Source organism: Rutidosis leptorrhynchoides, chromosome 4, assembly GCF_046630445.1.
Source record: "Rutidosis leptorrhynchoides isolate AG116_Rl617_1_P2 chromosome 4, CSIRO_AGI_Rlap_v1, whole genome shotgun sequence".
Classification (NCBI taxonomy): Eukaryota; Viridiplantae; Streptophyta; class Magnoliopsida; order Asterales; family Asteraceae; genus Rutidosis; species Rutidosis leptorrhynchoides.
In genome coordinates, this window is record NC_092336.1 from 590,306,968 (window position 1) to 590,322,630 (window position 15,663).

Consider the following 15,663-nt stretch of genomic DNA (forward strand, 5'->3'; position numbering starts at 1 on the left):
GATATCTATCAATTTAACCACTTAAAATAATTTTTCGTCGAAGTTTAAATAAATTTTAGAGAAGAAATAGAAAATTCTATGTCCTAAAAACTAGAGCGTCGAAAAATAAGAAAGAAAAAGAGCGCGTCGGAAAACGTCGAAAAATAAAAGGTCGAAAAATAATAAAAAGAACGTAGCGCGTCGAAACTTAAAAGTCTAAAAACTAAGAATTAAAAGTTGCGTCTAAAAATATTAAAGCTTAAAAGGAATTCTATATCCGAAACTGCAATTACTTAAAAAGGTACTAAAATTTATAAAACGGCGTCGCAAAATTCTAAAGCACCTAAATCTTAGTCTAAAAAAAAGCACTTAAGGGATTTTACGGCAAATCCTAAAAATCTAGAAATAAAAAGAACTACGGCAAATACTAAATTAAACACTAGTTACGAGCGATAAAAATACAAATTACGTACTAAATAATAAAATTACTAATTTTTATAAAAATATTATTTTTATATTATTTATTTTATAAAAGTATTAAGTTTATATATTTAATAAAACTAAATAAAACTTAAAATATAAATTAAAACTAAAAACTAAAATAATTAATATTATAATTAACCCTAATTAGGGTTTTTAATAATAATAATTATAATTACTCCGTAATTAATGCAGTACTAGGATCAGATGTGGCGTGTCAGAGCACTTCATGCGGTCGCATGAGTTTTGGTCTACGGATCCATGCGGTCGCATGAATTAAAAAATCGGGCCAGATTATTTGGGCTGCTACAGTGTAGCCCGAATATAATTTTAATAAATTTTTATTTTTTTTAATATTTATATAAAATATTTATATAAATGAAATAAAAACTTATATTTTTACAAACTAAAAATAGACATAAAAATACTTTATAATTTATATATTTTGAACAATTCTTAAAAATATATATATTTTATTTTTCTTTTTATATTTTTGTATTTTTTTTAATATTTAAAACGTATTAAAACTTAATAATTTTTTTTTATAGCGTTTCGCTTCCGGCGTTTAAGCAGTTCCCCGGCAGTGGCGCCAAAAATACTTGATGTGCGTAGAGGTGTATACGAAATAGTTATATTTTTACTACAAAATACTATTAAATACGATACAATTTTACACAGGTTATTTATTTATTTATAGAATGGATATACCTAAACCTTGCTACAACACTTATAGGCAGTGTACCTAATTGTACAGTAGTGTAATTTTTAGTAAGTCCGGTTCATTCCACAGGGAGCTAGCCAAGTTTAACGCTATATTTTTAAAACTATATTTGTAAATATATATATACATATATATATATATATATATATATATATATATATATATATATATATATATATATATATATATATATATATATATATATATATATATATATATAAGTAGTATTATTATTATAAAAGGGGGTTTTTACCGTTTAATGACCGGTTTTTCGATTTTAAAACTTTAGTCGCAGTTAAAACCTAATGTAAAATATTAAAAATAAATATAACTTAATTTTAAATGTAAAGTAAATAACGATAATGAAATTGCGATAAATAAAAGTGCGATAAATAAAATGACGATAAATGAAATTGCGATTATTAAAAAGTACGATAATTAAAATGACAATAAATTAAAGTGCGATAATTAAAAGTGCAATTAAATATGAAATAAAGGAATTATGCTTATTTAAACTTCCGTAATCATGATGTTTGACGTGTTGATTTTAGTTTATTACCATGTGTTAATTGTCCTTTGTCCTGGATTATTCAATATGTCCATCTGGTTTTGTCCATAAGAGTCCATCAGTCATAAATATAAAGTGCGAGTGTCCTCGTCAAATTATCCTTATATCCGAAGTCAAATATTCCAACTAATTGGGGACTTAAACTATAATTATACCAATTTTCCTTGTGTATAATTCACCCCTGTTTTAATAAGTCTATAGACTATTAATCCATTCCCGTGACTGGTTAAATGAACGATTATTAGTACTTATAAATATCCCGCCCATCGTGTCCGATCGAGTGTATATGGTTATTTATAGGTACGTCCAATTGTAAATCTTTATATTAAATTAACAAACTATCATTTAATTAAACAAATATAAAGCCCATTAATAGCCCATAGTCTAATTTCCACAAGTGTCGTTCTTTTGTCCAAACCTCAATTATGGTACAAAGCCCAATAACCCCGTCTTTAATATTTAGCCCAACATCATGATTACTTCGGCTTAAATAAGCATAATAATAACTTAGCTACGAGACATTAATTTAAAAAGGTTGAACATAACTTACAATGATTAATAATAGCGTAGCGTTACACGGACAGAATTTCGAAACATACCCTTATTATTATTAATATTAAAATTATAATTATAATTATAATATATATATATATATATATATATATATATATATATATATATATATATATATATATATATATATATATATATATATATATATATATATATATATATATATATATATATATATATATATATCGTAGAGTGAGAGATAGAAAAAGGATGTGTTTTATTCGGCCAAAAATTGCGAAATTTATAGATGTGGCCTGACATTTTGGGTCATGCGACCGCATGAAATTCCTTTTTCCTGGCCATGTGATCGCATGCCCAGCTGGGACAGCTCACATTTGATTGTTTTCTTCTTGCCGACGATTTAATTAAATATATATAATATATAAATAATTTTAAGAATTATTTATATATTATATTATATTTATATGCATAGTTGACTTGTAATTTTTAGTCCGTTGCATCGAGCGTTGAGAGTTGACTCTGGTCCCGGTTCCGGATTTTCAAACGTCCTTGCGTACAATTTAATATCTTGTATTTTGCGTTTCGCGTCTTGTACTCTTGTAATTTTGAGACGTTTCTCATCAATAATTTGAACCATTTTGATTGTACTTTGTACTTTTGAGCTTTTTGATCGTTTGCGTCTTCAATTCGTCGAATCTGTCTTTCGTCTTCACCTTTTATTATTTAAACGAATATCACTTGTAAATAGAAAAATTGCAACTAAAAGCTTGTCTTTCTTGAAGGATAATGCTATGAAATATTTGTTCGTTTTTAGCATTATCAGGTTTAGGGTTTAGGGTTTGGTGTTTTGGGTTTATGAAATAAACCCAAAACACCAAACCCTAAACCCTAAACCCTAAACTCTAAATCGGGCTAAATTTTACTTCACAAAACATGAAAAAAAACGTTAATATTCTTCACGAACAATATTATCTTGAATGTTATTTTTGTCGATCGTTTTCCCGCCAAAATAATAACATTCATCACGAAGTGTCTTTTCTAAATGTTCTTATTTTCATCCAATCTATAATGTTCGTGAACAAAGTTTTTTCAAAAAATGAAAAAAAGAAAATTTTTTTGCTTCCCCCCGCTTCCCCCCGATTGGTTACTTCCCCATGAAAAAAAGAAAATTTTTTTGCTTCCCCCCGATATGTATGTATGTATATATATATATATATATATATATATATATATATATATATATATATATATATATATATATATATATATATATATATATATATATAGACTATATTAAATATAATTATTTATTAATTGTAATACTCGTTGGATGTTTCGATTAATATTTAGGGAAGGTTAATTCGAACTTATGTGATTTTAAAATAAACGATGATCCGAAAATGTGTTATATAAATTATAGGCTTATTAAAAATTTATCATTTTTATCATTGTTTTTACTTTTATTTCTATTACTATTATTAGTATTATTTGATATTATTAATTACTTTTATCATTAATATCAGTATTATTATTATTAATATCATTTTTAAAAATATAATCAACGGTTATTATCATTAATAATTATTATCAGTATTATTAATAAATACCATTTTCCTTGATATTAATGTTATTATTATTAGTTTTCTTATTATTAATAATATTAAAAGTATTATTATTATTAATATATTTATATTTATATTCGTTTATTTAATTAAGTCTTACATATATATACAAATTCTGTTAGCTGGTAAATTCTTTCTGTCTCTAATTTAATTACATGTCATAATCGAATATGATACAAACCAAAATTTGGTTAGGAATCCAAATCAAGCTTTATCTCCTTTATTTTCTGTCTTCAACTTATTATATGTCCATTTCGATCAACATTACAAAAAAAAAAATTATAGATACATAAATCAGATATAATCGGATTCTGTTTCCAATCACTATCTGATTTACTTTGTAAATTATTTGTTTTCTTCTTCTGATTGAAGAATCTTTTGTCTCATTTTTCTTCTACTTTGTCCTCTACTTCCTGATTGAGAATTCTGTCTGCCCATTAATTCTAGTCGATCTCAATTCACAGATATTTACGAGACTAATTTGTTACACATCTCTGTCAATCTTTATTCTTTCACTACTACAAGACAACTGATCATTTACATGGTGACAAATTCTTTTAGCAATCAACTTCATTTTTCTTCTGTTCTTGATTGCCTGATTAAGACATGTTGATCCTTATTACTATCCTGTATCTATATTTATACATATACATATTTACAGATAGTTTGATATATGCTTACAACACCCAATTTTCATATAACAACGAAATCAGTTGAATGTAGATATAAGCTTTTTGGATATTTTTCTTCTTGTTCTTGTCGGTGAGAAAGAAAGGACGACACATGCATCTCCTCTACATAACAATCAAATACAGTTAACCCTCGTAATCAAACTTTATATTTTTCTTATTTACCTGTCCTTCTTGTCTGATAAGAATAAACACATCGAATTCAATCGCAGATACAAAACAAAAATTGTTAGAAATAAATATCAAATAAATATACGAATTTGTTACAGGTCACCATCGGTTTTAAATTTTTCTCTTGTCTTCTTCCCTGCTCGATTCTTCCTGTCAACTCCTTCAATTCTATAAATCAATTGATCATTTACCTATTGTTGATATATTCATTTGATTGTCCACCCTATAGTCACTTATAAACAACCATCACCATCTACAACCGTCACCTTTTAACACCACCATTTCACTTCCATCACCTTTGAAAACATAGACTATATTTTCTTCTGTTTAATTCTTGAACCACACTTTAAACAAACCGATCACCAAACCAACAACCTATCACCTTGAAACTGTAGTTGCTACTGCTATACTTCGATATTTTTTTATATACAAAACCCACTTAATTTTTTTTTTTTTGTTTTTGTTCCTGCAAATATCGACTGTCGCTGCTATCCTTATTATTTATACTCGAAAATAAGTGGAAATAATGATAGATAACAATAAAGGTGGAAGTGATGATGAAATAATAAAAGTGATACACGTTTACCTTCTTTTACTTTGCAACTTGGCATTTTCAACAAATACAACGATAATGGAAGTCATTGCTGTAAAGTGGTAAATTACTTTTTGATGATTATTCTAAATACCTGGAATATTTGAAATTTTTTATGAGCCCCACTTACTTTTCCTATTCGAGTGTAACATTAACCGAATCTATTGTGACAACCCGGAAATTTCCAACCAAATTTAAACTTTAATCTTTATATATTTCCAACACGATAAGCAATATTTGTTAAGTTAAATTTCAAGAATTTTAAACTATGTTCATACATTCATTCAACCTCGACCAAGTTCCAACGATTCACGAACCATTAAACGAATATGATTATATATGTATATGTGTATATATATTATAACTTGAAACGTAAACAAAATATTAGATTAAATACTTTATATGATTGTATCTGTTTCAAAATATTTATCAATGGAATTAGAAGATAAGATCAAATGATTGAATTATCAGATATATTGAATTATGATTACAAGTTTCTGTTGAAAGGCCCACGTTGATTTGAGAAATCTTTTCATTTTAACAATATTCGGAAAATGGTAAAGTGATTTATAAATATGAACAAATTGTCAATCATTGAGAACTAGACAAAGGATAGTGGAAGATTGAATCTCATAAAGACTCGATTGATCTATTTAGTTTCAAACGTACAAAAACGTTTTCAGTTTAAAAAGAACTTTATTATTAAAATGTATATAACTTTTATAAATATCTAGAACCACTTTTGATAACTCATTACTTAACTAGTATGATAAAGATAACGATATTTATATTTTATTTTATTAAATATATATAACGATTTAAATTAATATTATATATATTTATACGCGTATTATACGTACATAGTTTTATACTTTTACTATACTTAAACTTTACCTTTACTTTATTTTTACTTTACTTTAACTTTAATAATTCATACTTTAATAATTCACTTTAATAATTCATACTTTAATAATTCACTTTAATAATTCATACTTTAATAATTCACTTTAATAATTCATACTTTAATAATTCACTTTAATAATTCATACTTTAATAATTCACTTTAATAATTCAAAAATCTATTATAAATAGAATTCAATAGGTTTCATTATTTAATAGAAACTTGAAAATAGTTTTCTCTAAACTCTCTCAATCGATTTACATATATATATTTACTCCGTATTATCTCAAGATATTATTAGTATACATAAAATATTACGACCTAGTGCTGTCCGAGTGATTTCGAAGTTGTTTTTTCGAGTGGGATAGGATTAGGGAAATTATGGGTTATAGCTATGGAGGTGATTGAGTATGGTTCATGGGTATGCTCGTGAGGTCAATATAGTGTTTATCATCTCCGTTGCGTTTACGTACCTTTCCTGCAATGTTGAATCTCAATATTGATACGTGAGTACTCATAATTTAATTTTTACATACTAATAGTGTATCCCTGACTAGTGCTCGAGTATATAGGATTATGCATGCTTGTACTTTTGATATTGCCATTAGATAGGTTATGTTGATTCCTGAATTAGTTACATATACGATTGAGATAAGGTATAAGATATGCATGTCGTTGGAAATCTAGCGAAAAATAGCTGAATTTTGGTTTAAGAATCACTTGAATCCAAGTAACGGTTAGAAAGTTATGAAATAAACAAATTACATAATTAATTTCGTAATTAAAATTTCTGATGATAATTAGTGAACTAATTTTCTGGGTTATAAAAAGTGGTTATTTGGATTCTACTCGTCGAGTAGATGAATTTTCATATAAAGCACGTCTCGTTTCGTTGAACGGTTGTCAAGTTATGGACAAAAGAAGTTTTGCAAATTTTGATGAAATGTCGAAACGGGAACTGAAATTCTCGCTGATCTGCGTTGTTTCTTATATATAAAAAAAATACCACTGAATTCTTTGCTATAAGGTCTAACAAACGACTCTGGCCATTTGTCAATTCGAGTCTCGACGATTTTTCTAAAAATCATCAAAGTTGACGGTTTGGTCACATTTTAAAATTCTAAAAAGAGCTGAAACTTTTTTATTTAAAAATGTCAGTTTTGTATCAGTTGTCATGGTCGGCCTGATATGTGTTTACTCTTGCCAAAAATCATGTTATATCTTTGTGGTAACGAGAATTTGCAGGCTTTTACCGTTTGTCAATACGAGTTTTGAGGAATTTTCTAAAAATCTCCAAAGTAGGCTACTCGGTCACTTTTGTAAATTTATTAAAGCTGAAAAATTAACTTTGAAACGCCGAAAATGCGTTGGCAACTACGAGTTGTCTAGGTTTAGTTTACTTCTGTAATATTTATGCTTAATCTTTTTGGTAATGTGTAACTTTTATCTTTGGCCGTTTATCAATCGGAGTTCCGATAATTTTTCTAAAAATAGCTGAAGTGGCCCGTTTAGTCATGTTTGACCAAAAATCATTTTTGTATAAGTTATTATATATTTGTATGCGACCTCATTTTTACTTTGACCTTTGACTTTTGACTTTAACCTTTGACTTTTGACTTTGAACTTTGACTTTTCCTGTTAACTTTTCAGTTAACTTTTTGTGTTGATTTTCTCTATAAAAAAAAAAACCTAAAATACTATTTTATGACTATGAAACCATTTGTGTTACGTTGTTTCACACGTCGCCTTTTACTAGAATCTTAATTGAGCATGAGTAATATAACATGTTACTATACTGTAGAGTCAGACTCGAGCTATAGGATAGGATTACACTATGACCTGACCTAAATTGCTATACAAATATTGACCAACATATAAATATATATAATTAATATAGGTTCGTGAATCCGAGGCCAACCTTGCACGTGTTCAATGACGTTATATGTATTTTTACTACGAAATACAGTATGGTGAGTTTCATTTGCCTTTTTACCCTTTATATTTTTGGGACTGAGAATACATGCGCTTTTATAAATGTTTGACGAAATAGACACAAGTAATTGAAACTACATTCTATGGTTGAATTATCGAAATCGAATATGCCCCTTTTTATTAAAGTCTGGTAATCTAAGAATTAGGGAACAGACACCCTAATTGACGTGCATCCTAAAGATAGATCTATTGGGCCTAACAAACCCCATCCAAAGTACTGGATGCTTTAGTACTTCGAAATTTATATCATGTCCGAAGGAGGATCCCGGAATGATAGGGGATATTCTTATATGTATCTAGTTAATGTCGGTTACCAGGTGTTCACCATATGAATGATTATTTTTGTCTCTATGCATGGGACGTATATTTATGAGAACTGGAAATAAAATTCTTGTGGTCTATTAAAATGATGGAAATAAATGATTATGATAAACTAATGAACTCACCAACCTTTTGGTTGACACTTTAAAGCATGTTTATTCTCAGGTGTTAAAGAAATCTCCCGCTGTGCATTTGCTCATTTTAAAGATATTACTTGGAGTCTTTCATAGCATATTTCGAAGAACGTTGCATTCGAGTCATTGAGTTCATCAAAGATTATTATTATTATAAAATCAATTTATAGTTGGATAGTGGATATTATAAAATGGTATGCATGCCTGTCAATTTTCGATGTAAAGAAAGATTGTCTTTTAAAAACGAATGCAATGTTTGTAAAATGTATCATATAGAGGTCAAATACCTCGCAATGTAATCAACTATTGTGAATCGTTTATAATGTATATGAACGGGTCCTTTCAGTTGGTATCAGAGCGGTGGTCTTAGCGAACCAGGTCTGCATTAGTGTGTCTAACAGATAAGTCGATAGGATGCATTAGTGAGTCTGGACTTCGACCGTGTCTGCATGTCAATAGTTTTGCTTATCATTTTGTGTCAAAAATTAACTACTTATCATCCTCAGGAAATTACCTGCTTATCATTTTTAGTCTAAGGCACGTCTTGCTGCATTGATTGCATGAATAGTGTATAGACAACAATTCATATCTTAGCGTATCTGCTAAATCATATCTTATCGTATCTATTACTGTAAACGTTGCCTGATATATCCCGTAAATTCCTCCGTAATTTATGAAATCTTTTGTTCTATATATATGGATATTCTATGTAATTAGAATACCATCCGATAACCGAAAATCATTTCATATCGGAAAAAAATCCTTATTCAATCGTACGAAATGGAATTCATCATTAATTCAAGTTCCTCGGATTTCGAAATGGAATCCCACTCCAGCTCCGAAAGCAGTGTGACCGGAATAGATCAACCAATCAGTCATCACCTATTCTGGATGAATTGGGGATGGGTTCGTAGCCTCCTCAATCATTGGAGACAAGAAGAAGGTGATCCCTTCCATCCACCACATTGCCCTCTTGACGAAGAACCTGAAGCACTTACCGGCGAACCTGTCCGAAACACCATTTTCTCGCTCATTTCCAGAGTATCTCGTCACGATTATATATTACATCAAATTTTAGATTTTATTTATCCGCTCGTTCGAACTGACAATCACCCCGGTGTAATAGAAGAAGTCAACGAGCTTCGCGATCGGGTAGTGGCTTTGGAGAATATGGTGCAGAGATTACAAACACCAGCAGCAGCATCAGCAGCATAACTAGTAACACCATCATCAACGCCAATAGTACCATTACCACCCCAACCACAACCACGTCGTAAACCTCAACTTTACACTCTGTCCCACGAGCACCAATGTCATACGCCCTGTAGATACCAAGAAATACCAACAACAATAACCGACGAAGTATTAATTCATAACTTCATTGGAGAAACATTCCGCGCAGATTATGTAATCTCTAAAGTCTTAGAGATTATCTAATCTAGCCCTAACCATAAATCAGTTAAGCGAACCAAAATGATAGAAGGAAGAGTAGAAACCCTGACAAAAATGGTGTGTGATTAACAAGCTAAACTTGTTTTACCAACAGCATCAACAGTACCGTCAGCGTCACCAGCATCATCAGTACAGTCAACATCAGAATCAACTGAAATGTCCCGTTCTTATTGATTAAAAACGTTCCATATTAATTGGTTTCGATGCGAGGTTTTGACCTCTATATGAGACGTTTTTCAAAGACTGCATTCATTTTAAAACAAACCATAACCTTTATTTCATCAATAAAGGTTTAAAAAACTTTACGTAGATTATCAAATAATGATAATCTAAAATATCCTGTTTACACACGACCATTACATAATGGTTTACAATACAAATATGTTACAACAAAATAAGTTTCTTGAATGCAATTTTTACACAATATCATACAAGCATGGACTCCAAATCTCGCCCTTATTTAAGTATGCGACAGCGGAAGCTCTTAATAATCACCTGAGAATAAACATGCTTAAAACGTCAACAAAAATGTTGGTGAGTTATAGGTTTAACCTATATATATATCAAATCGTAACAATAGACCACAAGATTTCATATTTCAATACACATCCCATACATAGAGATAAAAATCATTCATATGGTGAACACCTGGTAACCGACATTAACAAGATGCATATATATAAGAATATCCCCATCATTCCGGGACACCCTTCGGATATGATATAAATTTCGAAGTACTAAAGCATCCGGTACTTTGGATGGGGTTTGTTAGGCCCAATAGATCTATCTTTTAGGATTCGCGTCAATTAAGGTGTCTGTTCCCTAATTCTTAGATTACTAGACTTAATAAAAAGGGGCATATTCGATTTCGATAATTCAACCATAGAATGTAGTTTCACGTACTTGTGTCTATTTTGTAAATCATTTATAAAACCTGCATGTATTCTCATCCCAAAAATGTTAGATTTTAAAAGTGGGACTATAACTCACTTTCACAGATTTTTACTTCGTCGGGAAGTAAGACTTGGCCACTGGTTGATTCACGAACCTATAACAATATATACATATATATCAAAGTATGTTCAAAATATATTTACAACACTTTTAATATATTTTGATGTTTTAAGTTTATTAAGTCAGCTGTCCTCGTTAGTAACCTACAACTAGTTGTCCACAGTTAGATGTACAGAAATAAATCGATAAATATTATCTTGAATCAATCCACGACCCAGTGTATACGTATCTCAGTATTGATCACAACTCAAACTATATATATTTTGGAATCAACCTCAACCCTGTATAGCTAACTCCAACATTCACATATAGAGTGTCTATGGTTGTTCCGAAATATATATAGATGTGTCGACATGATAGGTCGAAACATTGTATACGTGTCTATGGTATCTCAAGATTACATAATATACAATACAAGTTGATTAAGTTATGGTTGGAATAGATTTGTTACCAATTTTCACGTAGCTAAAATGAGAAAAATTATCCAATCTTGTTTTACCCATAACTTATTCATTTTAAATCCGTTTTGAGTGAATCAAATTGCTATGGTTTCATATTGAACTCTATTTTATGAATCTAAACATAAAAAGTATAGGTTTATAGTCGGAAAAATAAGTTACAAGTCGTTTTTGTAAAGGTAGTCATTTCAGTCGAAAGAACGACGTCTAGATGACCATTTTAGAAAACATACTTCCACTTTGAGTTTAACCATAATTTTTGGATATAGTTTCATGTTCATAATAAAACTCATTTTCTCAGAATAACAACTTTTAAATCAAAGTTTATCATAGTTTTTAATTAACTAACCCAAAATAGCCCGCGGTGTTACTACGACGGCGTAAATCCGGTTTTACGGTGTTTTTCGTGTTTCCAGGTTTTAAATCATTAAGTTAGCATATCATATAGATATAGAACATGTGTTTAGTTGATTTTAAAAGTCAAGTTAGAAGGATTAACTTTTGTTTGCGAACAAGTTTAGAATTAACTAAACTATGTTCTAGTGATTACAAGTTTAAACCTTCGAATAAGATAGCTTTATATGTATGAATCGAATGATGTTATGAACATCATTCCTACCTTAAGTTCCTTGGATAAACCTACTGGAAAATAGAAAAATAGATCTAGCTTCAATGGATCCTTGGATGGCTCGAAGTTCTTGAAGCAGAATCATGACACGAAAACAAGTTCAAGTAAGATCATCACTTGAAATAAGATTGTTATAGTTATAGAAATTGAACCAAAGTTTGAATATGATTATTACCTTGTATTAGAATGATAACCTACTATAAGAAACAAAGATTTCTTGAGGTTGGATGATCACCTTACAAGATTGGAAGTGAGCTAGCAAACTTGAAAGTATTCTTGATTTTATGTAACTAGAACTTGTAGAATTTATGAAGAACACTTAGAACTTGAAGATAGAACTTGAGAGAGATCAATTAGATGAAGAAAATTGAAGAATAAAAGTGTTTGTAGGTGTTTTTGGTCGTTGGTGTATGGATTAGATATAAAGGATATGTAATTTTGTTTTCATGTAAATAAGTCATGAATGATTACTCATATTTTTGTAATTTTATGAGATATTTCATGCTAGTTGCCAAATGATGGTTCCCACATGTGTTAGGTGACTCACATGGGCTGCTAAGAGCTGATCATTGGAGTGTATATACCAATAGTACATACATCTAAAAGCTGTGTATTGTACGAGTACGAATACGGGTGCATACGAGTAGAATTGTTGATGAAACTGAACGAGGATGTAATTGTAAGCATTTTTGTTAAGTAGAAGTATTTTGATAAGTGTATTGAAGTCTTTCAAAAGTGTATAAATACATATTAAAACACTACATGTATATACATTTTAACTGAGTCGTTAAGTCATCGTTAGTCGTTACATGTAAATGTTGTTTTGAAACCTTTAGGTTAACGATCTTGTTAAATGTTGTTAACCCAATGTTTATAATATCAAAAGAGATTTTAAATTATTATATTATCATGATATTATGATGTACGAATATCTCTTAATATGATATATATACATTAAATGTCGTTACAACGATAATCGTTACATATATGTCTCGTTTCAAAATCATTAAGTTAGTAGTCTTGTTTTTACATATGTAGTTCATTGTTAATATACTTAATGATATGTTTACATATCATAATATCATGTTAACTATATATATAACCATATATATGTCATCATATAGTTTTTACAAGTTTTAACGTTCGTGAATCACCGGTCAACTTGGGTGGTCAATTGTCTATATGAAACATATTTCAATTAATCCAGCCTTAACAAGTTTGATTGCTTAACATGTTGGAAACATTTAATCATGTAAATATCAATCTCAATTAATATATATAAACATGAAAAAGTTCGGGTCACTACAGTACCTACCCGTTAAATAAATTTCGTCCCGAAATTTTAAGCTGTTGAAGGTGTTGACGAATCTTCTGGAAATAGATGCGGGTATTTCTTCTTCATCTGATCTTCACGCTCCCAGGTGAACTCGGGTCCTCTACGAGCATTCCATCGAACCTTAACAATTGGTATCTTGTTTTGCTTAAGTCTTTTAACCTCACGATCCATTATTTCGACGGGTTCTTCGATGAATTGAAGTTTTTCGTTGATTTGGATTTCATCTAACAGAATAGTGAGATCTTCTTTAGCAAAACATTTCTTCAAATTCGAGACGTGGAAAGTGTTATGTACAGCTGCGAGTTGTTGAGGTAACTCAAGTCGGTAAGCTACTGGTCCGACACGATCAATAATCTTGAATGGTCCAATATACCTTGGATTTAATTTTCCTCGTTTACCAAATCGAACAACGCCTTTCCAAGGTGCAACTTTAAGCATGACCATCTCTCCAATTTCAAATTCTATATCTTTTCTTTTAATGTCAGCGTAGCTCTTTTGTCGACTTTGGGCGGTTTTCAACCGTTGTTGAATTTGGATGATCTTCTCGGTAGTTTCTTGTATAATCTCCGGACCCGTAATCTGTATATCCCCCACTTCACTCCAACAAATCGGGGACCTGCACTTTCTACCATAAAGTGCTTCAAACGGCGCCATCTCAATGCTTGAATGGTAGCTGTTGATGTAGGAAAATTCTGCTAATGGTAGATGTCGATCCCAACTGTTTCCGAAATCAATAACACATGCTCGTAGCATGTCTTCAAGCGTTTGTATCGTCCTTTCGCTCTGCCCATCAGTTTGTGGATGATAGGCAGTACTCATGTCTAGACGAGTTCCTAATGCTTGCTGTAATGTCTGCCAGAATCTTGAAATAAATCTGCCATCCCTATCAGAGATAATAGAGATTGGTATTCCATGTCTGGAGACGACTTCCTTCAAATACAGTCGTGCTAACTTCTCCATCTTGTCATCTTCTCTTATTGGCAGGAAGTTTGCTGATTTGGTGAGACGATCAACTATTACCCAAATAGTATCAAAACCACTTGCAGTCCTTGGCAATTTAGTGATGAAATCCATGGTAATGTTTTCCCATTTTCATTCCGGGATTTCGGGTTGTTGAAGTAGACCTGATGGTTTTTGATGCTCAGCTTTGACCTTAGAACACGTCAAACATTCTCCTACGTATTTAGCAACATCGACTTTCATACCCGGCCACCAAAAATGTTTCTTGAGATCCTTGTACATCTTTCCCGTTCCAGGATGTATTGAGTATCTGGTTTTATGAGCTTCTCTAAGTACCATTTCTCTCATATCTCCAAATTTTGGTACCCAAATCCTTTCAGCCCTATACCGGGTTCCGTCTTCCCGAATATTAAGATGCTTCTCCGATCCTTTGGGTATTTCATCCTTTAAATTTCCTTCTTTTAAAACTCCTTGTTGCGCCTCCTTTATTTGAGTAGTAAGGTTATTATGAATCATTATATTCATAGATTTTACTCGAATAGGTTCTCTGTCCTTCCTGCTCAAGGCATCGGCTACCACATTTTCCTTCCCCGGGTGGTAACGAATCTCAAAGTTGTAATCATTCAATAATTCAATCCACCTACGCTGCCTCATATTCAGTTGTTTCTGATTAAATATGTGTTGAAGACTTTTGTGGTCGGTATATATAATACTTTTGACCCCATATAAGTAGTGCCTCCAAGTCTTTAATGCAAAAACAACCGCGCCTAATTCCAAATCATGCGTTGTATAATTTTGTTCGTGAATCTTCAATTGTCTAGACGCATAAGCAATCACCTTCGTTCGTTGCATTAATACACAACCGAGACCTTGCTTTGATGCATCACAATAAATCACAAAATCATCATTCCCTTCAGGCAATGACAATATAGGTGCCGTAGTTAGCTTTTTCTTCAATAACTGAAACGCTTTCTCTTGTTCATCATTCCATTCAAATTTCTTCCCTTTATGCGTTAATGCAGTCAAGGGTTTTGCTATTCTGGAAAAGTCTTGGATGAACCTTCTGTAGTAACCAGCTAGTCCTAAAAACTGGCGTATGTGTTTCGGAGTT